Here is a 25,456-nt window from a genome sequence, read left to right on the forward strand (position 1 = left end):
AAAGGCATCACTTGACCAAGGTAGCACAGTTTACAGGTAGCAGAGAGGGATGAGACGCTGAGGGGCTCCGAGAACAGAGCTTACCAGTAAGTCGAATGCTGGAGTTAACAAACCAGACCATCTTGAAATAAGAAGTGCTAAAATCAGCTGCTATTTGTTTGCGGCTCAGCTGTTCCACCGCACCAGCTGCTCAAACTTTCAGACGTGTCTCAGCACAGAATCACCCCATCCTATATTCATTCCATCAACCTCCAATCTAATTTTGGTCCTAGAGAGCTTTTTTTTTTTAAAGGGGGCCTAAAATTGAATATCCATTCCTATTTATAGTAAAGGGATATTTCCTAAGAAAGTGCCTTGTAAGGAATCAGATCCCTCTTTCCTCAGCAGTTTTTCCCCCTGGCCATCTTGGGTCTATTTTGATTCCTTCCCTGATTGAAACATGTCTCAGAGGCTCTCATTGCTGAAGGGGTAGAAGCTTATGACAGGTCCATAGCCATGGGGTGTGCCCAAAGCCAGCATTAATGGGACAGAGGCCAGCACAGCTCCAACTTCAGAGACGGGGAGAAAAACCATCTCAACAGCAAACGCCAGCATATTTCTAGGAGTCTTAAAGAGCTCTCCCAAATAAAACTTCCAAAATTATAATATCAAAAGTATGGGAAATTGCTTAAAATCAAAAGGCGAACTATCAGACATGGGGCTTTACCACAGCCATCAGCCAAACTGGACAAGAGACCTGGGTGATGGGCCCCGACTGCCATTCACTAGCTGCGGAACCTTGGTGACTCGCCCTGCTCTCTTAGGCCTCAGCTGTCTGATATGGAAAACAACTAAGATAGAAGAATAAACTGTTTCAGGCTCCTCTGGTGGTCCAGTCATTAAGAATCCACCTACCAATGCAGGTGATACTGGTTTGATCCCTGATCTGGGAAGAACCCACATGCTGCAGGGCCGCTAAGCCCGTGAGCCACAGCTACTGAAACCACTGCAATGAGAAGACTGCACGTTGCAATGAAGAATGACCCCCACACGCTGCAACTAGAGAAAACCCGCATACAGCAATGAAGACCCAGTGCAGCCACAAATAACAAAGTGCCGCATTTTTATTTTTAAAAAAAGCTGTCTAGCTCTTTTTCACGGTGCCTCGGAGGTGGTCGGCTGCTTCAGGATGAAGCTGAACATCGCTTTCCCGCCCACTGGCTGCCAGAAACTCATTGAAGTGGACAATGAATGAAAACGTTATACCTTTCATGAGATGTGCATGGCCACAGAAGTTGCTGTGGACGTTCCAGTGAAGAATGGAAGGTTTCTGTGATCTGAATTAGTGGTGGGAACCACAAACAAGGTTTCCCAATGAAGCAGGGTGTCTTGACCCATGGCTGAGTCCACCCACTACTGAGTAAGGGGCATTCCTGTTACAGACCAAGGAGGACTGGAGAGACAGTGCCAGTCTATACGGGGCTGTCCTGCGGGGGCCAATCTGAATGTTCTCAATTTGATCATCATTAAAAAGGGGCAGAGGGATATTTTTGGACTCACTGATACTGTTATGCCTCATGGCCTGGGGCCCAAAGGAGCTAGCAGAATCCACAGACTTTCTAATCTCTCTAAAGAAGATGAGGTCTGCCAGTATGCTGTGAGAAAGCCCCTAAACAATGAAGGTAAGGAACCTAGAACCAAAGCACCCGAGATTCAGCGTCTGTTCTGCAACACAAAAGTTGGCCTATTGCTCTGAAGAAACAGCATGCTAAGAAAAACAAGGAAGAGGCTGAAAAATGCACTAAACTTTGCATCAGAAGAATGAAGCAGGCCAAAGGAAAATACCAAGAACAGGTTCCCAAGACATGCAGGCTGTCCTCTCTGAGAGCTTCTACCTTTAAGTCTGAGTCCAGTCAAAAACGCCATATTCTAAGAGTAACAAATAAGATCAGACATCAAAAAGAAACAAACCATCTGGAAAGACCTTTTCAGCTTCAAAATCAAAGGGATAGAAGAATATTTATAACAACATATTTCATAACAGTAAAAAATGTGGGAACTAACTAAATGACTCCATTACTAGGTTAGATAGAGAGGTATCCTAGGAACAGAATACTATACAGCACAAAGATTAAAGAACTATAGCTACATGCATTGATAGCAAGAAATTTTGAAAATACAATGCAAAACCAAAGTGTTTTTCAGTAAGATTACATTTATGTAAAGTTCAAAGCCAGAAAAATGAAATCAAATACAAATTGTTTAGGGAGACCTATGAAAAGACACCAAAGAAATGATTGACATGAAATTCAAGCTAGAAGTTACCTGGGGAGTAGGCAGGGGGATGCTATCAAGAAGATCTTAGGGAGTTTCGAGTGATTTATAGTGTTCTCTTTCGTGGCCTGGGGAGTGGGTACCTGGGGTTTCATTTTATTTTTATTTGCTTATTGTTCATTAATTGCCCACATATGAGGTCATAAACTTTTTTGCACATATTCTGCATTTCATGAAAAAGAAACAGGTCTAAGAGGGCCCAACATTTTAATTTAAATGGACTACTACATTCCAACTGAACACATGATACACCATTAGACCCTGCAACAGCCTGGAGACACAGCTAATACTGTGCTCAATTAGCAAAAGAGGAAACTGGAGTTCTGAGCAGTGCAGTAAAGAGGAGCGGCCACGGGTCAGGTGGGGTCTCTTTGTCTGCAAAGAGCATGGCTATACCAGGCTTTGGATATCAGTTCAGTTCAGTCACTCAGTCGTGTCCGACTCTCTGAGACCCCATGGACTGCAGCATGCCAGGCCTCCCTGTCCATCACCAACTCCTGGAGTCTACTCAAACTCATCCATTGAGTCGGTGATGCTATCCAACCATCTCATCCTCTGCCGTCCCCTTCTCCTCCTGCCTTCAATCTTTCCCAGCATCAGGGTCTTTTCAAATGAGTCAGCTCTTTGCATCAGGTGGCCAAAGTATTGGAGTTTCAGCTTCAACACCAGTCCTTCCAGTGAACATCCAGAACTGATCTATTTTAGGATGGACTGGTTGGATCTCCTTGCAGTCCAAGGGTCTCTCAAGAGTCTTCTCCAACACCACAGTTCAAAAGCATCAATTCTTCGGCACTCAGCTTTCTTTACAGGATATCAGGTCAAGTCTAATTCTGTGCCCCATACTCCCAAGAAGGCAAGAGCCTCAGAAAGATGTCTTACTCAAGGGTGGCGAGGAATATATAATTAAAAGAGCAGGAGTCATAATCTAACCCTAAAGTAACAGGCTCTTTCCAGTATGCGTGGCTAAATTCTATAAACTGGAGGCAAGGCGAAACTGGTGTTCACGTGCTAGTTCCCAAAGGGAGGAAACAGGCTAAGCCTCTCCAGTTTATCCTCTTCTGATCTGGCTTGCATGAGGTCCCGGACTTAATCTCCGATTTGTGCAGCAGTGGAAAGGTGTGCAGAAAGATAGGATGATGCTAATATGAGAGGGTGAAAATAATTTTCATATCCAAATGTGAGCAGCTCTTTGCAGGACCAAGGTCACTATGTGCAAATACGTTCATGCTCTCCTTCTCCCGGCCCCAAAATAGCAAAACGGCATCACTCAGTGTGCTGCTATCCATGGATTTTCCCATTTACATAGCGCTATTGTCTCTCTTGTTTATGAGTTTGTTTCTCAGCTCAGGAAACTTCAACCCACACATCAGCTACAAATGTGCTCCCTTCCATTTTTTCCCCATTACTCTTAATTAGGTAGTAAAATACAATCCACCTACGTGAACAAGATGGGTAAAAGAAAGTAATAGCTAAATGCATTTTTCATTTCACACATAACAATTTGTAAGCAGAGAGTCAGAATGTCCCCTGAAGCGAACCATACAATGCTTCCACCAGTGATGGAGGGTCTGGCTGTTTACATCCATCATGGAACGTCAGGGCTGAAAGGGATGCCAGGAACCTACTATCCAGCACGGTGTCTGGCACACAGTAGTGGCTTATGAAATGTTTGAATGGTAAATAATGCCAATTCATAATTATAGTAGTTAATACATATAGAAAGAGCTCATCATATGGAAGATACTATTGTAAGCATTATATCTACGTAAATTATTTCATCTTGATAGATATATCATTAGATTAGTATTGTCATTATCCTCACTTCAAAAACTAAGATTCCAAATGATGGAATTTATCCACCATCACACAGCTGGGGAGCAAAAAAGCAAGGATCCAGGCTGTTGACTCCAGCATCTGTGTTTTTAACCCCCATCACTATTCTGAGAATCTCTTAGAAGAGATGGGAAGAATGAAGTGCAGAAATGTAAAATGACTATACAAAGCTCACATAAAATGGTACCCTGGAAAAAAGCAAGAGCCCTGGAGTGTGAAAGACAGTTTCCAATCAGTGCTAGATGTCTTACATGTTTGGGACCTGAGCAACACGTGTGTTCAGAGACCTACTGGGAGTGGGCATCAGTTTTTCAAAGATTCTAGGACTGGTGTCAGTTTATATTTGCATGTTTCCATCTCCACCTCTGTAAAATGAAAGCAGCCACATCTGTGTCAGCACACTGCAGTGAGATTCAAGTCAGCAAAACAACAAAAGCTCCCCAAAATGCAGCTACCCAAAGAAACCTTGTAAGTTCACGTCTTAAGTATCACGCCATGCACGTGTCTTTCCATTGCATATGGGCAAACACACCCAAGAGGCATTTTTCCTCTCACCTCCACAAACTAGCCAAAGGCTGATATCAGAAACACATTAAGAAAAAGTCACACTTTATGGTAGGGGACAGCTGAATAGGGATTGAAAGGAAATAGCTTAGCTCCTAAGTCGCTTCAGTAGTGTCCAACTCTGTGCGACCCCATAGATGGCAGCCCACTAGGCTCCCCCATCCCTGAGATTCTCCAGGCAAGAACACGGGAGTGGGGTGCCATTGCCTTTTCCGCTTGTGACCGTAGAAAAGTAAATATTACATTTGCTTCATCCTAGTGGCAGAAAATTTTCCCCGAAGAATTGAGGACAGACAATATTGCTTAATGGTTAAAGTTGGCATGATGGAGAGAGACAGACCCTGCGTTGCACACTACCTTTTCTGCTTGCTAGCAGCAAGTCAGGCAACCTCTCCAGGCCTTGATGTTCTCATTCCTGCTATGAATGCTATGATGATGTATCAAAGTGGCTGGCAGAGAGCAAGAGCTTAATCAATGGAAGTAAGAACTCAAACCGTGGGATGAGAGAAGGGGAGGAAAGAGATCGAGCCCTTCCCCTGCGGTTGGTACCTAGGCCGAAGACATAGAAATGGCCACAAACAAACGAAAAGACGCTCAACGTGACTAAGCATTAGAGAAAAGTGAATTAAAACTACAGTGAGGTATCGGCTCACTATGGTCAGAATGGCCATTATCAAAAAATCTACAAACAATAAATGCTGGAGAGGGTGTGGAGAAAAGGGAACCCTCTTACACTGTTGGTGGAAATGTAAATTGATACACCCGCTATAAAGAACAGTAAAAAAAAAAAAGAAAACTAAACTAACAACAGAACTACCATATGCTGGCAATCCCACTCCGAGGCATATACCCAGAGAAAACCACAATTCAGAAAGATACAGGGACCCCAAAGTTCATTGAAGTGCTATTTATAATAACCACGACATGGAAGCAAGCTAAAAACCCATTAACAGAGAAATGCATAAAGAAGATGAAATATATACACACGGTAGAATAATATTCAGCCATAAAAAGAAACAAAAGTACCATTTGTAGAGATGTGAACAGACTTAGAGACTGTCATACACAGTGAAGTGTCAGAAAAACAAATATCACATAATATAGCTTATATGTGGAATCTAGAAAAATGAGACAGATGAATTTACTTGCAAAGCAGAAATAGAGACACAGGTAGAGAACAAATGTATGGATACCATGGGAGGAAGGAGGTTGGTGGGATGAATTGGGAGATTGCAATTGGCAATATATACACTACTAATACTATGTATAAACTAGATTAATTAATGAGCACCTACTGTATAGCACAAGGACTTCTACTCAATGCTCTGTGGTGACTTAAATGGGGAGAAAATCCAAAGAAGAGGGGATATATGTGTATACATAGCTGATTCACTTTGTTGTACAATAGAAACTAATATTGTAAAGTAACTATACTCCAATAAAAATTAATTTAAAATAAAATTTAAAAAATATCAAGATAATAAATATAAAGTCAGGGGATTACTTAAGAAGAAGGAATCAGAAAGTCAGAAAGAAATATTTTCCCTTTCCAGGACCAAGAACTTGATATTCTAAATAAATATTTTCCTTTTCCATATTTTACTCATCCATCATGAATAGAAAATTTGTGGATAAGAAATACAAGTGATGCACACATATGCCTCCAAGCAAGGGCCTACCAAGTGGACACAGAGGGAATGTTATTATACAAAACAAATGGCATACATTTTCCTGTAATGGTATTAGCGCACTGAATCCTCATAAGAGTCTTATAGTTGGAGCCATAACAGGTTCTAAGCTTGGCTCTGGGTTTAGGCTTGAGATGAAATCATGGACAGCTCTGAACCTACTGGGAAAGTTCCCTCTCTGGAACATGGGGGTTCTTTGTGTGGTCAGGATGAACATCCATGTACAAGGCTGGGGACCTAGCACTCAAACAAGTCCACATGTGAGTATGAGGAAAATAAGGGTTATTATTAATGAGCATCCTCATTATGGAGAATGAGGGTGACATCAATGAAGGACTGAACCAGGATCATTTCCAACTAAGAAGTTAGGAAACCAGGTCTTGACTCAAGGTCTGTTCTTGCATGACACTATGCTAATTAACTCTCTTTTCAGGCTTTCTTTTTGGCTCAGTGCTCCCCTCAGCCCCTGTGATAAACACCACTCCTCCTACAGTGACCCTCACATTCTCTGGCTGTCTGTGTCACCTCCAGCAAGAACTTTCATTGCCAGTTTCCACTAATAGCCCCCAAACACAGTCTTATCTTGAATATCATGTCCAGCGGGCATTGTCTAATCGTTTCTCAGTCTCTCCATCAAAATGTGAGCTCCTAAAGGCAGAAGCCACGTCCTGAAAACCTCTGTGTCTTGTTGTCCAGCATAAATAGCTGCCCAGGAAATATCAGCTAACAAATGATTTTAATCAGAAGAGTGCAAAATAAGATAATAATCAAGTTGCATGCTTTGCCAAAGGAAAACTCAACAGAAAGGACTCCTAGATTCAACTTGCAGCTTGCTGCTGCTAAGTCACTTCAGTCGTGTCCGACTCTGTGCGACCCCATAGATGGAAGCCCACCAGGCTCCCCCATCCCTGGGATTCTCCAGGCAAGAACTTTTTAAATAAATAATAACAAAGGTCCCCTTCTCTGGACCTCTAGTTTACTCACAAAGTAAAATAAAATATTTGCACTTGACTATTTTTAAATTATCATTTTCTGAGTCCAAATACATCTATGTTTTAACAATCTAGGAAAATCATTGTTTATCTGTGCATGAGAATCTCGGACTAATTTTACTGGGGTGGGTAGGGAGAAAGAGTGAGATACATTTAAAAGACAAGCGCCCCTCCCGCAAAAAAATCTGTGACCTTGGACAAGTCATATCATCTCCAATAATTTCCTCATCTGTAACTCAAGAAGGCTGAACCAGGTCATTTCAACCATCTTTTCTGATTTTAACTGAAGTGCCTTTGATTCCACTTTCCTCCTCAAGCTTTGAGCCCCGACCTAGAAATCCACTGGACCTTGTAAATATTTTTTATGGCCCATTTAAAAATCACACCACTGTACCAGTCTAGCCCACAGGACAAATTTAAATCTAAAGCTTAAAAAGTGATCTCAAATACCTTCCAATAATAGTAAACTTTTGTGCTGTTTCAGCATCAATCTTGGGAATGGTTGTGATGCTCTGACTCGTTTATAACTTTAAATGTAGTCCTTGGAAATACAGTCAACATGGTCGAGATTGGCCACAACTCTGGCAGGGCAACCAGGGCAGTTTTGGGAATGGGAAGCGGCTATATGCAAAGCTGTGATGATCTGGGAGTGTAAAATGAAATAATTCATTCCCCACTGAACCATAACATTCTCCATCTTGCCAGTGCGGATTCAAAAAGATTCAACAGGCCTCCCTGGGCCTGGGCCCCCAAGGCACTGAATGTAATGTTCAAAGGTGGCAAAGTATCTGGCCTCTTAAGTGTTCATCTGTGGAGCATCCCCCATCCAACCTCAGACTACTGTAATTGCCACAAAAATGCATCTATGGTGGTATGTGACCATGGATATGTGACCATGGATGTTTTGTTAATTCATCTTTTCAATGTATTTTTTACATGCCAGGTAGCCATGCAACCTATAGCTACTGAGTATCTACTATGTGCTGGCCATTAGATGCTGGAAGAGAAAAGAAAAAAGAAAAAATTCTCAACCAAGTTTTTATAGAAGGACAATACATACATATGCATATACATAAATATATAAAAGAATATGCTTATGGAAGCTAAATACATATTTAGAGACAGGTAATTGGTTTCTTATTCATACAGCAAGTATTTCCCAGGGGCCCATTACTTGCCTCGAAGTCCCAGGCCATGGGGATACAGAAAACACACAGCCAGCCCTGCCCTCAGGTCTCACTTGCTCAAGGAAAAGTCAACATATGAACAAGGGTTTGTATCCCTGGGATTTGAGTTTGCCTCTCCTTTTAAACTCTCAGATGTCACTTTGCTCTGTGTTTAGAAAGTCGAAGTGCTTTGAGTGGACACCACTTCAAGGCAGTGATTCTCAACCAGAGGCTCTTTACCCCCCAGGGGACAATATCTGAAGACATTTTTGGTTGTCAGAATGGTGGGAGGAGATGCTACTGACATCTACTGGGTATAGGCCAAGGATACTGCAAACCATCCTATACTGTACATCATCTGGCACAAAACGTCAATGGTACTAAGACTGAAGGGCTGCCCGGGTGGTGCAGCGGTAAAGAATCCACCTGCTAATGCAGGAGACTCAAGAGATGCAGATTTTATCCCTGAGTTGGGAAGATCCCCTGGAGGAGGAACTGGCAACCCAGTCCAGTATTCTTGCTGGGAAATTCCATGGATAGAGGAGCTGGCGGGCTACAGTCCATGGGATCACAAAGAGTCAGACACGACTGAATGACTGAGCACAATGCTGATATTGAGAAATCCCGATGAAAGTATGTTTGGCCATTCTAAAAATGTTAGGGTTAAACTTTAAAACTCAGGGGCACTTATAGAATTGGAAAATTGAGAAAGATGCCTGTGGTTTAGTTTAAAAAATAAATCTAAAGAATCAAAAAAAAAACTATTCAGTTGGATTTGCATGGAAATAAAACATGTGCAGGCTGCATTAATGTCTGCCTTACCCGAGAGGAAATTCAGGGACATTTGCAAATTATGACAATTTCTCTTATACATGCCATAAAATGGTGTGTTTAATACCTCCTGATTTACCAGGGGGAGAACAGTACTCCAGTCTGCCTTTGGTTTTCCACCTTGTAGGACTCACTGTGTAAGGCCTTACATCTCTCAGTTATGAGAACTTATCTCCAGAAAGACACATGGGCCCTGAGGCCTCCTTCAAGATTTGAAGAAGGCTGTAATTCAACCATCAGACAATCAATATTCCAATTCGGAATTTAGCACTTTGGAGCCACCAGAACGTTCAGAAACACAAATAAAGGACCTGCTTATGACTGAGGCCCAAATCATATTTATAATAAAATCACCTAATAAAAACAGTAATGACCTCCGGCTGACTTAACACAGCATGCTTTGGCACACAAGCTCCCTGAAAGGATTTTCACAGCCCTTGCCTTCAAGATAATACATCTAAGCTCCTATTTTTTTTTTCCCCCAAGGCTGAAGAGCCCAGACAGAAGAAAAGAAAAAAGAAACTATCACTTTGCTTTCATAGTGCCAACATGCACAGTATGTGTGGCAGATTATCTTGTAATAATATGATATTGTCCTCAAGAACTCTCTCCACTCATACATGTGACCTTTAAGACGAACGTATAATACACTTCTTGGTTCATCCCCTTTACAAGCAAAATTCAATCTCTCTCCCCTTCCATGGCTACCTTACAGATAAATCAAGATGCCCACTGATTGACACATTTAGCTGCTGGTCTGTTTGCTCCATCCCTCTGCCTCCTCTGACCAGCTTCCATGACCCCTTAATGATGCTCAGAAGCTATAAAATTTTAACAACACATAGCTGGGCTGATAATCCAAGTGAACAGTTAAGAGCATATAAAGTTTCCTGGGAGTGAGAAGGGACGGCGAGCAGGGAGAAAGAAGAGAGAGAGAGAGAGAGAGAGAGAGAGAGTGTGTGTTTAAAAGAAACAGTCCTGGTACAACCCTGCAGGCCTAGCTGCAAACACCTGTATTTCATGGAAAATAAAAGCATGCGCGCTTAGTCACTTCAGTCGTGTCCGACTCTCTGCGACCCTGTGTACCATGGCCCACCAGGCTTCTCTGTCCATGGGATTTTCCAGGCAAGAGTACTGGAGTGGGTTGCCACTTCCTTCTCCAGTGACAAAGTATGAAGTGAGTGAAGTTGCTTAGTCGTGTCCGACTCTTTGTGACCCCATGGACTATCTACCAGGCTCCTCCATTCACGGGATTTTCCAGGCAAGAGTACTGGAGTGGGTTGCCATTTCCTTCTGGAAAATAAAAGAGAACAGTGCAAGTGCAAAGCAAGGTGGAGTGGTCTGAATAGATCTCAACTTCCCAAACTAAATAAGTTTATCTCCTTTCCAAATTGCCAGGCTGTACATTTTATCATCTATGAGCTACTGTTTCCACATCTGAAAATTACTTCCTGAATCTATTAGCAAAAGTGGTTGAAAGGAAATCAGCAGTCGCAAATTCTGGTCCAAGCGGAATAAATCAGGGAGGGTGGCTCCCCTTGACACTGGCACAGACATGAACATATTTCAAGAACATAATCGCTGGGTCTTATAAAATTCAAGTTCAATTTTTTCCCATTACAAATTTTATATCTGCATCACCATTCTGAAATGCACATCAGAAGATACTTAAAGGATTATTAAAGAAGAACTGGATATAATTTTTCCACCCTATTTCAGACCCCTCCAGGAAGCATATCCCAAAGGGGAAAAAGCAGTATGTGCTTTTTAATGAAGTGTACAATTCTGGCTTGAAAATCCTTACTATGGCATGCCCAGGAAGGCAGGTCCCTTTGCAGGTATCTGAATTTGTTGACACAGGCATGCTAAGTATACTCGTGACAAATTAAAACACATAAACCAATTAACAAACAGAAAGTTTAACAGTAAACATCTGTCGAATGAATGAACAAATGGATTATTTTATTATTGATGAAAGGGCTAAATATTTTGACAGGAACGTAAACAAGAGAAGAAACAAAAAAGCTCTAAGAATGGATAAGCATTTTCATCAAAGCCATTATAACATGGATCACCTAACGGTACAAAGTTTTGTCATCTCGATGCATGAATCACTGATAGAACATGTAAACCTTTATTAACTCATTTTAAACATCTATATTAACATATTAATTCTTGCCTGGAAAGCAAACTTTTGATGGAAGGAAATGATCATACAATCTAACATTCTACTAATATTTGACATAAAAAGAAATTTATCCCAAAGTAAACTGCCTAAATTCAGAGCTGTATTATTTGGGGGAAAAAAATGAAAGTGTTAAGTTGCAAAGAGATTTAACCTTTCTGAGAGATATGGCCGATTCCCTCCACAGTCCCTGCCCCTGTCATCTCTTTGGCCTCTCCTCTCATATAGGACAACCTGGCGCCATCTGAAGGTTCTGCCTGGGTAGGTCTCAATCCTGACAGCACATTACAGTCACTTATGGATCTTTCAAAAATCACCTAAGTTGCATTCCCTTAGATGATGATGTAATTGCTTTGGAACTGGCCTGTGCATAATATTTACTACATAAATTTTAATATACAGCCAGCACTTGGGGGGCCTCTGCCTCATTTCAGGGGTGTAGCTACAAGCCCACCCTGTAAGGCTGGAAGGCTGAAAGTCCTCCCTAAATTTTCACAGGGCTCAGTATCCCGTCTTTTAGTGGCTGGTCCTGCTATGACTTGCCTATCTGTCCTAGGTCTTAGGGTTCTGCCTGGTTTTGGAGACACTAATCTGAAATGATGGTACCTTCATTTACAGCTTGTTTCATCACCCTGATAGACCCTTTGGTCTATCCTTGGCTGTGCCGCAGGATGGCACATTTGGCAGCTGATAGGGACAATGCAGGGCTTCCCAGGTGGTGCTAGTGGAAAACAATCCACCAGTGCAGGAGACACAAGAGACACGGGTTCAACTCCTGGGTCAGGAAGATACCATGGAGTAGGAAATGGCTACACTTAAGTATTCTAGCCTGGAAGATTCCGTGGACAGAGAAGCCTTCCTGGCAGGCTACAGTCCGTGGGGTCGCAAAGAGTCGGACACAACTGAGCATGTTAAGCACACATGGGGACAATGGGGTTCCCGTGGGCTTACCTTAAGAGTAGCACTCCAAGCAAGCAAGTAGCTGCCTCTTCTCCCACTTGCTTCCTCCACCACAGCTGAGTCCTTACCATCATGTTAAGTGGTTGACCCACAGGTGCCTGCTGACCCCTAGAACTGCCCTTGAAGTCACGCAACACTATGAGCACCACTTAAGGAGTAGCAGAGACTGAGGTGATGTCCTTGCCTCAGGCCACAGAGCCAGAAAGTTGCCAAGGTGAGACATGAATCCACCTGATGACAGAGGCCACCTGTCCTAGTCTGCTCAGGCTGCTATGACACAGCACTACAGACTGCGTGGCTTGAACAACAGAATTTTATTTCTCACAGTTCTAGAAGCTGAAAGCTCAAGGTACCAGCCAATGTAATATCTGATGGAGTCCACTTTCTACTCTGTAAGCAGTTGTCCACAGTATGTCCTCACCTGCAGAAGGGGAAGAACATCTCTCTGGGACCTCTTTGTAAGGGCACTTATCTCATTCGTGAGGGTTCCACCCTCATGACCAAATCAGTTCAGTTCAGTTGCTCAGTCGTGACCGACTCTTTGCGACCCCATGAACTGCAGCATGCCAGGCCTCCCTGTCCATCACCAACTCCAGGAGTTTACTCATCATGTCTGTTGAGTCGGTGATGCCAGCCAGCCATCTCATTCTCTGTCGTCCCCTTCTCCTCCTGCCTTCAATCTTTCCCAACATCAGGGTTTTTTCCAATGAGTCAGTCTTCACATCAGGTGGCCAAAATATTGGAGTTGCAGCTTCAACATCAGTCCTTCCAATGAATACCCAGGACTGATTTCCTTTAGGATGGACTGGTTGGATCTCCTTGCAGTCCGAGGGACTCTCAAGAGTCTTCTCCAACACCACAGTTCAAAAGCATCAATTCTTCTGTGCTCAGCTTTCTTTACAGTCCAAGTCTCATATCCATACATGACTGCTGGAAAAACCATAGCCTTGAATAGACGGACCTTTATTGACAAAGTAATGTCTCTGCTTTTTAATATGCTCTCTAGTTTGGTCATAACTTTCCTTCCAAAGAGTAAGCGTCTTTTAATTTCATGACCAAATAAGCACCTCCAAAAGTCCCACCTCCAAATACTACATTGGAGTTAGGGATCAAATATGAACTAGGGCAGGGGGAGGGGAGAGCACAACATTCTGGCTACAGCAGTCACACTTCCAAACCCTTTGTGCTTACTCTGACCCAGGTTCTGCACTAAGTTCTTTATACAGATTTGCACATTTCATCCTACTAGACCCCTACGTGGCTGGTCAGACAGGGAAACTGAGGCTCAGACAGGGAAACTGAGGCACAGACAAGAATGCGCCATATGGCCAGGTCCCAGAGCTAGCAAATGTTCAAGGCAGGTATTGAGTCCAAGCTGCTTGGCTCCAGAGTCCAAACTCTGGACCACTCAGCCCCTTCCCCTTCTCAACCACCATACTAGGTTGTCCCGGAGGTGACAGCAGCTCCTGTGGCCCTCTGTCATGACTCTCCAGGACCCTGCATAGTAGTGATATAAGTGGCTGCTTCCACCACAGGCTGAAGCCACCTGCATATACTCACTCTCATCTCCTTTGAATCTAATACGGTGCCCAGCATATTTAATAAGAAGCTGTTCTATCCATTTATCTATTCCTTCATTCAACTGACATTTTGTGCACCACCTTCTGTAGCTTCCAGGAATACAAAGATGACCTGATTGTGATTGCAGTCTTTTGGGAGTTTATATAAGCATGGAGGCAGGGACACAGCTGTCACACACCATGACGAGTGTGCTAACAGAGAAATCAACAAGGCATGGGAAGGGATGGACTACAAGTGATCCAACAGAAACACAAAAAGCCCAGCATCCCCACTTCATGACTCCACTGTCCTGTCTTTCATATCCACCCAACCCAGAAAATATGCTACTTTTCTTAAAAATACTGGCAGCTATGCCAGAGCTGATGGCAAAGCACTGCAGTTTTGAAGTATGCAGTCCCTGGTTGAGGCCTTTCTACTCCCAGCCCTGGGCTTCTGTAATCTGTCATCAGATATTTACAGTGATTGGCTCAATGCGCAGAGTATCACACTGCTTTGGTATGGTCTGGTCTTACTCACTGATGAGAACTGTCACGGGGAAGCTTGTACTGCCTAGTGGAATAATGCCTACACTGCTCTAGCTTGGAAAGGTCCATTAGCCTCCTCTAGGTGTAAGGAAATATTCGATTCTTTGTTTCTCACCATATGGTCTACTGCTAGATGATTAGTATGAACTGCAAGGATTCATACAAGAAGTTCATCCCTGCATGAACGCAGGGATACTGGACTCTTTTACTCACCACTGTATCCCCAGGGCCCAGAACAATCCCTGGTATACATATTGGGTGCTCAATGAATATCTGTTCGATGAATACAAAATACCTATTTGCTTACATGTTTGTTTTCAGCTACTTGTGAGCTTCTTGGAGACAGGGACGGTTTTTTTTAAATCTCTGGTACCTAGCAATGTGCCTGGCATATAATAGATGCTTAATAAATGTGTCATGAATGAGTGAATGGACAGGTGGAGGGAAAAAGAGAAAACTGTTCTAAGACAAAGAGACTCATCAAAACACAAAGCCTACTAACAAATTACCATCATCAACTAGTTTTATTAAGGGACAAGATAGGGCGCTATCTCGCTTAATGTTCTTTTCAATAAAATTTCCCTTCTTAAGCAAATGCATGCATGCATACACACTTGCAAGAACACAGAATCTCAGTGAATTTTGTTAAGTCCACCTGCAAAACATGAATTTGATTATGGAATCTGACAGAGTTAAAAGGCCAAAAACTGATAAGCAGTCTATTGATATAAGGAAGTATTTCTCAGAAGTGGTCTAGGGTCTACCTACATCAAATTCACCCACAGATTTTGTTACAAATGAAGCTATCCCAGCCCTACTACCTGTCTACACAATCAGAGTCTTTAGGGAGAGGTATCCAGTAACTGGAAATTTTGACAAGCTCTCCAGGTTATTTGCACCCACATAAAATTTGAGAATCATAGGCATCTATATGTTAACATATATAGTCTTCAACTTTAGCTACCACCAAAGGTGTATTGGAAAGTTAGGCAAAGGCAACTACCTAGAAGGTAATGCAGAAGACTTTTGTCCAGTGAGACCTCCCTTTTAGTGACTCAAAGACTCAAAAATAACAGATGATGCTATGTTACCTCAGAAATTTCTACCAGTTAGGGCCCAGAAAAGTCTAGAAGACCTTCTCAAGCTGGGATGACCAAAGAAGAGGTTGATAAAATGACTAGGTATAAAGGTGCAGGCAGGGTTACAGAGAAGCCAAAGGGGACAGGGCAGGACTGGAGGGTTAGGAGTCATTCCTGCGGAGCCACTGCAACTCCAAAGCCTGAAGGGACAGGCAGAGCGGTTATTAGACCTTAATACCTAGAGGCTGGGTGGAGAAGACCATTCTACGGGTCTGTGACCTGTGATGGAAGCAAGCAACCAGCTTGCAGTGATCCTGAAGGGAGAGAGACGGAGAAAAAGTCCCCACCTTTACTCGGGGCCCTCCATCAGCCCCCTGCCAACGTTGCCACCAGGAAAATAGAGCAGAAGTCAGAGAACAAGCAGGCTAACTCAACCACAGAGGTCCACCTCCCAGGACCCAGAGACGAGTGGAGGCAGGACCCGGAGAGACAAATGGAAGATGTTCAGCACAAACCCCCAGATCACTGAAGAGAATTCGATCCCGGCACTGCATATCTGCAGCTCCTCTGCCAGAGGGCAAGTGTCTCCCAATAATTAACAACATACATATGTGTGCCAGTCACTCAGCCATGTCCGACTCTTTGCAACCCCATGTACTATAGCCTGCCAGGCTCCACTGTCCATGGGACTCTCCAGACAAGAATACTGGAGTGGCTTGCCAGTCCCTTCTCCAGGGGATCTTCCCGATCCAGGGAATCAAACCCTGGTCTCCCTCATTGCAGGCAGATTCTTTACAGTCTGAACCACCAGGTAATCCCAACAATTGAAATAGCCATTAAGTTATCATGCACAGTCCCAAGGTAAGTTTGGCAACAAAACAAAAACTGGGAACACTCCACCTCTGCCTAAAAATGAGAGGGATGCAGTCATCAAAGAAATAAGAGGAATTTTAGAGTTGAAAACCTTGTTGAAAATCCTGGGAAACTGGAGCCTCAAGTCTGAATGTCTTTCTCAATGCCAAAATGGGTATAAATAAAGCCCCATAACTCTGCCTACACTGGAATGTCTCCCCTAATCATCACATAAGATATTGGGTATTAAGTGTCTTCCTGAAATTGCCAAGCCCTATAAAATGTAAGTTATAATTGCCCCCCTAAGTACAGTGCAGATGTGCAAAATCTGAGCACGAGGAGGAGGGAGCAACTCATTTTGTTTTCACACTTGAATGATCTGTGCCCAAATCAAAGGCGAACTGCAACATATGCTTTCATGTGAGTTTCCGTATTTTTAGCAGTGCATTAGGGAGACGGAGTCACTGGGATGCACGGAATTTGGCATCGCAGCACAGCATGGCTCAGCAACTTGGAGGTGGGTTAAGAACATATGTTTAACAGCCTTTTTCATGAACCCAAAAGGGGAACAGGGACGCTATCACTGCTTACTGAAATGGCTGCTACTTGAAGCATTTTCTATCTTTGATTAGTTTCCTTTTTAACGTAAATGAATGGTGGGGAAGTGAGAAGATCACTGGAAGAAATGCCCCAAGACCCTGGCTTTGCAATGCTGACTCTGTCACCAGCTGAGCTGTACCTGTGAGGTGCTGAAGCTAATGTGGAATTTTCAAACTGTGATGTGGGTGGCCTGAGGGTGATTTTTGAAGTTGTCTCAGGGCCTAACAGGAGGGTCCCTGAAGGTGAGAATGAGGAGGTGCTGAGGAGGGGCTGTTATCTGAGAACCCCTTTCCAGGCCTTTACCAACTTCACAGTGTGGAGTTATGGGTGGAATCTCACTGCTTAACATACAAAACACATGAGCAAAAAGAAAACACTTTGAAGTATATGATCTTTAATATCCCTTAAAATATGAGATAGATTTTTGAACTCCATCACATCCTATTGCATTTGAAGTTGTGAAACCATGAGTATTTGCCCAAACCTTCCTTCCATCTCAAGCATGAACCAACGTACCTAATGAACTACAAAGTAAGAATCATCTACTCAGAATGAAACTAATACTATGGCTCACAGGCAGGTTTGTACTAAATACTTTTTTAGAATACAGACAGACTGGGTCTTCTGCCCACGGAATAGCTTAGCTGCTTTATGAGAGTTTGATCACTACCTGTTAGCAACTGCTGCCTATGGATGGAAACACACATGGTGACCTCATCATTCAACCAAGCAGTGCCCCCAGGGAAAAACAAACAATACTGTCTGCTTGTTCACCAGCTGGAAAAACCACCTCCCAATTATGCAAATGATGACAAGATTCAGCATCACTCACTGGATAAAGTTTAATCTCCAAATCACACATCAAATATGACTTACCATTCGCTCCACTGGGCGAACAGGGAAACTGAGACATAGAAGCAAGAAATGAAACCTTTGTGTTGAAGGTCAAGGACTTGCTTTAGAATTCCATCACTCACGACTACCTGATAGTGAGTAAGTTACCTCATCAATCTGGTCCCAGTTTTTCCAACTGCCAAATGGAAACACAGACATTATTTCGCTTGTAAATCCATGTGAAATTCATAGAAAAGTGTTTGGGATATAGTAAACATTGAGTTAATGGTAGCTACTGCTTTCATTATTTTTGTCAATAAGTTAAAATGTGCCAAGCACTTTGTCAAAGTTGAACAGACCATTCAACAAACATTTACTAAGTACCTCGGAGGTGCTGTACACAAGTCAAGAAGCAACAGTTAGAAGCAGACATGAAACAATGGACTGGCTCAAAATTGGGAAAAGAGCATTTACAGACTGTATATTGTCACACTGTTTATTTAACGTCTATGCAGAGTACATCATGCAAATGCCAGGCTGGATGACTCACAAGCTGGAATCAAGATTGCCAAGAGAAATATCAATAACCTCAGATATGCAGATGATACCACACTAATGGCAGAAAGCAAAAAGGAACTAAAGATCCTCTTGATAAGAGTGAAAGAGGAGAGTGAAAAAGCTGGCTGAATACTCAACATTCAAAAAACTAAGATCACGACATCCTGTTTCATCACTTCATGGCAAATAGATGGGGAAAAAGTGGAAAGAGTGGCACATTTTATTTTCTTGGACTCCAAAATCACTGCAGTGACTGCAGTGATGAAATTCAAGGACACTTGCTCCTTGGAAGAAAAGTTATGACAAACCTAGACAGCATATTAAAAAGCAAAGACATCACTTTGCAGACAAATGTTCATCTAGTCAAAGCTATGGTTTTTCCAGTAGTCATTTACAGACATGAGAGCTGGATCATAAAGAAGGCTGAGTGTCAAGAAGTGATGCTTTCAAACGGTGGTGCTGGAGAACACTCTTCTGAGAGTCCCGATGCTAAAGCTGAAAGTGCAATACTTTGGCCACCTCGTGAGACGGGTTGACTCACTGGAAAAGACTCTGATGCTAGGAAAGGTTGGGGGCGGGAGGAGAAGGGGACGACAGAGAATGAGATGGCTGGATGGCATCACCGACTCTGTGGACATGAGTTTGAGTGAACTCCGGGAGTTGGTGATGGACAGGGAGGCCTGGCGTGCTGTGATTCATGGGGTTGCGGAGAGTCAGACACAACTGAGCGACTGAACTGAACTGAACTGGACAGCAAGGAGATCAAACCAATCAGTCCTAAAGGAAATCCACCCTGAATATTCATTGGAAAGACTGATGCTGAAGCTGAAGCTTCAATACATTGTCTACTTGATACGAAGAGCTGACTCCTTGGAAAACACCCAGATGTTGGGAAAGATTGAGGGCAGGAGTAGAAAGGGGTGACAGAGAATGAGATGGTTGGATGGCACCACCGACTCAATGGACATGAGTTAGAGCAAACTCAGGGAGATGATGAAAGACAGGGAAGTCTGGCGTGCTGCAGTCCACGGGGTCACAAAGAGTCCAGCACAACATAGCAACTGAACTACAATAACGACGAGGGGCTAGACACGGTTCCTAATTAATTTAATCCTACAACAATATGAAGTAGGCATTACTGTCTCCATTGACCAGATACGAAAATCAAGCCTTAGAGAAATTATTAACAAACTAAAGAGTATAACTTTTGCCAACCAAGGTCCGTCTAGTCAAGGCAATGGTTTTTCCCGTGGTCATGTATGGATGTGCGAGTTGGACTGTGAAGAAGGCTGACCGCCGAAGAATCGATGCTTTTGAACTGTGGTGTTGGAGAAGACTCTTGAGAGTCCCTTATACTGCAAGGAGATCCAACCAGTCCATTCTAGAGGAGATCAATCCTGGATGTTCATTGGAGGGACTGATGCTAAAGCTGAAACTGCAATACTTTGGCCACCTCATGCGATGAGTTGACTCACTGGAAAAGACTCTGATGCTGGGAAAGGTTGGGGGCGGGAGGAGAAGGGGACGACGGAGAATGAGATGGCTGGATGGCATCACCGACTCTGTGGACATGAGTTTGAGTGAACTCCGGGAGTTGGTGATGGACAGGGAGGCCTGGCGTGCTGTGATTCATGGGGTCGCGGAGAGTCGGACACGACTGAGCGACTGAACTGAACTGAACTGAAAGAGTATAACTGTCTGACCCAAATTTCCTAGGCTTTATCTTTCCTTGATGCTGCTGTAAAGGTGATATGGTATTGTGCAAATAAATCAGCTAGCCCAGAGTAGGTCCTAATAAACAGTCTGTCAATAAGCAGTCAATGACAGAATCATTTATGTAACCATACTGTCTAGTACACTTTTTCCCTAATATGAGTTGATTATACACCATCTTTGTACTTTTAACACCTTTGTCTTTTCATATTGATTCTTTAATTTGGTATAAATTCATACTATTATTAAATGGGTAAACAATTTTTATAACACTCAAAAACTATATCTGTGTTATTCATATATCCTGGCACCTCAGAAAATCCTCATGAGACTTCTAAAAAACTATCTCTTGATCTTAAAAAATTTAGGGCAGTCAGCATATGTTTCTATGGCGAGAGGAAATGAGTTATTACAGCTTTTAAAAATTATTTTTGCTATGCTCTATATAAGTAAAAAAAAAATGTCTTAAATAGTTGCTATCACAGGATGACAACAGACATTAACTTCTGGTAAAGTGACTTTGTCTAGATTTTTTTGATTGAAGTACAGTTGATTTTATAATGTTGTATTAATTTCTGCTCTACAGAAAAAAAAATTATTCTACACTGGTGGTGTTGTTCAGTTGCTCAGTCATGTCTGACTCTTTGTGACCCCATGGACTGCAGCACGCCAGGTTTCCCTGTCCTTCACCATCTCCTGGAGCTTGCTCAAACTCATGCCCATTAAGTCGGTGATGCCATCCAACCATCTCAACCTCTGTTGTCCCCTTCTCCTCCTGTCTTTAACCTTTCCCAGCATCAGGGTCTTTTCTAGTGAGTCAGCTCTTCACATCAGGTGGCCAAATTACTGAAGCTTCAGTTATCAGTCCTTCCAATGAATATTCAGAACTGATTTCCTTTAGGATTGACTGGTTGGATCTCCTTGCAGTCCAAGGGACTCTCAAGAGTCTTCTCCAACACCACAGTTCAAAGGCATCAATTCTTCAGCTTTTAGCCTTCTTTATGGTTCAACTCTCACAACCATATATGACTACTGGAAAAAAACATAGCTTTGATTATACAGACAAAATGATTTTACATACTGAATAATTTTTAATAAGTGATTAGCAACTCAGATAATTCAGAAAAACAGAATGGTACAAAGCCTGGAACATAATGATAATGACAATAACAACAACAACGTGTTTACCATTACTGTTATTGCATGCCAGCACTAGAGACACAAAGGTGAAATAGCATAGGTCTCTCCACTCACACAGGTATAAGTCTAATGAGACACATAAAGCAGTACCAAGCACACAACGGAACATTTTACAGCAGGAGCTAAGGTCTGTGTCTGATGAGAAAAATCAAGTAAGGCTTTACAGAAGAGGCAGCTTTCGATTTATGACACGCAAGATTAAGAGGAGTTCGTCAAATATACAATTAAAGGGCATTCCTAGCAGAGAGGCTGTGTCTAAGTCCTTCTCCATAACCCAGCCAGGCAAGACATAACAGCCTGCTGATGACATCTGAAATGTAAACAGGTGATGACTACGAATCTCCTATATCCATCCCCCAAGCTTGTTTCACCCCTCTCCTAAAATATTTTCATTCCAGGGACTTCCAGGAGGAGGACGAGGAAGAGAAAAAAAAAACCTCTGGGGTAATCTGCTTATTGTAAAGAAAATACAACTTTGTGTTCCTTTGTCATTCCCAAAGGGATGCTTCTATGTGACAGGCTAATCACCTGCAAAATTACCGTGAGGAGTTGGCTTTTAGTTACATACAAGCAGAATGGCATTCAGAGCATCTTCACATGGTTGGTTTTATAACTCAAGAAAGACTGCTCTGATTTAGCTTATTTTTCCAATTCAAACTCGGGAGATAATGAAACAAATGGATACTGCTACCTGTCAAATGAGAGGGAAAGAGAACCACAGGAAGCGAGTCTTGGGTAATCAATCCAGGCTTCTCACACTGAGGCATGGAGACGGTGTAATCATTGTGGGGGCCAGAGCATAAAGCACAAGGCTCTTGAGTATTTTTATATAGAAGACGTTACTCTTAAAATACTGATGATGTGTCAACGCCTGTAGATTAAGTACTGCCTGTACAGCGAAGTTGCACACATCACTCATGCAGATTGCTCACTGTGTTCTCGCTTGGTCTCTTGTTTTTTCAGGTCCAAGAAGCAACCCCACCACCGCCTAGCAAAGTTTTTAATGGAAAAATTTTATGAGGAAACCAGTCTCCCCACTATTTTCTCCCACACACACCATCTGCCTTGGCTCACCCGCACGCACAGAGGCTCCAAAATCCACTGAAATAAATCTGTGGTGTCTGTACAACCAATTCTCAAAGAACACAACTTTACAGTTCTGTGGCCCCTACCAACCCCTTCATATTAACAACTGGGCACTGCTTTCAAGGTTTCTCTCAGACCTGATGGTGTGACATTAAATTTTTAGCTCACTGCTTTCCCAGATCTAATGCTAACCCCTGGTCCTGAGATGTCCTGACCCAGAGCGTTTTCCCAAGACAAAATGCTGAAGGTAGATGTGGCTGCTTCTTGCAGGTACCAGGAAAGAAGCTGCTGGATGGCCTTCTTGTTTGTTTGTTTGTACAGAGCACGTGCTCTGAGGCTTAGGTTTTTAGTTACGTCTCTCAAGTATACAGGGTGCAATAATGCTTTCATTCTCCTTTGCTCTCCCAGCCAAGAGACACGCCCACACTGCTACCCACCTTATCCCAGGATGCACCAACAGGCGACTTGCTGCGTGTGGCTGGGAAGATCAATAACAAACCAACATCCTCACACATCAGCAAGGAGAAAACTCATGGAGGTGGCTGAGGATTGGATTAGAGATACTGCTCTTCTAATCACCTACTATGAGCCACTAGCCAAGTGGTTTCACCTCGCTGAGACTGTTCCCTCTTAATGAGGATGAATACTTACCTCTCTATGTTGGTAAAAGGCTTGCTTGTTCATTCTTTCAACAAATATTTACTGAGCACTCTATTAGTTTTCTACTGCTGCCCTAACAAATCATCACAACTTTACCGGCTTCGAACAACACAACTGTAACTACATTTAGTGCTGTATAAGTCCAACAACAGTCTCACTGGGCTAAAATTAAACTGTCAAGAGGGCTACCTTTCCTTCTGAAGCCTCCAAAGGAGAATTCATTTCCTTGATTTTCATTATTTCCAGAGGCCACTGATTCCTTGGCTTGTGGCCCCTTCTCACATGTACTGCAAAGCCAGCAATGGCAGGTTGATTCCTTCTCATGCTGCCATCTTTCTGGTTCTCTGCAGCCAGGAATGGTCTCAGCTTTTAAGGACCTGTGTGATTAGACTGGGCCCACCTAGATAATCCAGGATAATTTCTCTTCCCGAGGTCCTAATCTTAATTCTATCTGCATGGTTCTTTCGCCACATAAGGTGACACATTCACAGGCCCTGAGAACTGAGGCATGGAAATCTATGGGGGTCCTTATTCTGCCTATCACAAACACACACTCTATACGTGCATGCTCAGTCATGTCTGACTCTTCTGTGACCCCATGGACTGTAGCCCAGCAGGCTCCTCTGTCTATGGGATTTTCCAGGCAAGAACACTGGACTGGGTTGCCATCTCCTCCTCCAGGGGATTTACCTGACTCAGGGATCAAACCGACATCTCCTGTATTGGCAGGTGGATTCCTTACCACTGAGCCACCTGGGAACACTCTATATACATCAGTGAACAAAAGAAAAGTCCCTATTTCAGGGAGTAAACGTTCTAGTGGGTGGGGAGAGACAACAAACAGTTTTTAAAAACAGCAAAGTATTCAGTATGTTAGAAGCTCTGTGTACTGTGGAACAGATATAAACAAAAGACGGTAAAGAGGAGTATCAGGGTCGGGGGACAGACTCTAGTATTAAAGATGGTGGAAATATATATTAGAGGGTAGAATGAATGAAGCTGAGATCATGAAAGGGTTGCAGTGGTTGGGAAATTATAAGGCCATTAATTTTCAAAAATAGAGTTAAAGGATCTAGCACATAATCGTTCATGTTTCCCTTTCAACAGTGATGACTTTCCTATGAAGAACCCTGGTTAAAGTTTGTCCTTTTGATTCTAAGAGTGGAGTACCTGGCCCAATATGTGACAAGTTTTGTAGCAAGGTGCAAGAGTGCAGAGGTCCAGCCCTGCAAATGACTGGCTGGAAGACCTGGGAGCATCAGTCTCCTTTTCTGGACCTCAAAGATATCCTAGATTGATTGGCACTTACCCTGGGAACTTCACACTATTTGGAGACTAAAGATCAGTGTGTGTAATCAAAAAAGAGTGGTAGTAGCATAAAGACAAAACTATACACCGAAAAAATAGAATAGAGAGGCCAAAAATAAACCCTCGCATGTAACTCAACAACAACAAAGAACAAATAACTGAATTTAAAATGGGAAGAGGACTTTAGACATTTTTGTCCAAAGAAGACATATGAATGTCCAGCAAGCATATGAAAAGACGTTCAATATCACTCATCATTAAAGAAATGCAAATCAAAACTACAATGGGATACCACCTGACATCCATAAGACTGGCTCCTAGTTAAATAAAAGAAAAAAAGAAGTAATAAGTATTGGCATGAATGTAGAAGAACCTGCTGGAACACTTGTGCACTAATTATGGGAGAATAAAATGGCTAAGTTACTATGGAAAAACAGCAGGGTGTTTCTTAAAAAAGTTAAAATCAATCACTGTATCACCCAGTAATTTTGGTTCTGTTTATGTATCCAAAAGATTTGAAATCAGAGTCTCGAGAAGGTATTTGTACACTTGTGTTCATTTCAGCATTTTTCAAAATAGCCAAGCAGTAGAAGCAACCCAAGTGTCCAATAATGGATGAATGGATAAACAAAATGTGGTACATACATACAATGGAATATCATTTAAAAAAGGAAATTCTGACATAGAACATGGATAAAACTTGAGGACATTATGCTAAGTGAAATAAACCAGACCCCAATAAACAAATACTGTGTGACTGCACTTGTATGAGGTACCTAGAGTAGTCAAGTTCACGGAAACAGAAAGTGAAATGGTGGATGTCACGGGCTAAGGGATAGGAGAAATCACAGTTCTTTACTGCATTCTGCAAAAAAAAAACAAAAAAAGTTCTAGAGATTGGCTGCACAAGAGTATGAACATCCTCAACA

The 25,456-nt window shown here is 42.6% G+C and overlaps 1 protein-coding gene and 1 pseudogene across 3 annotated transcripts in view; one reads left to right on the forward strand and one right to left on the reverse strand.

Moving 5' to 3' along the window:
• The window catches only part of DAB1 (DAB adaptor protein 1), a 476,669-nt gene that overhangs the window by 410,738 nt on the left and 40,475 nt on the right, over positions 1 to 25,456 (reverse strand). The gene's annotated exons all lie outside the window — the stretch shown is intronic.
• LOC129540344 (small ribosomal subunit protein eS6 pseudogene) lies at positions 1,169 to 16,245 on the forward strand (annotated as a pseudogene).

The sequence above is a fragment of the Moschus berezovskii genome, chromosome 4, assembly GCF_049115385.1.
Source record: "Moschus berezovskii isolate FMDL1 chromosome 4, NW_MosBer_1.0, whole genome shotgun sequence".
Classification (NCBI taxonomy): Eukaryota; Metazoa; Chordata; class Mammalia; order Artiodactyla; family Moschidae; genus Moschus; species Moschus berezovskii.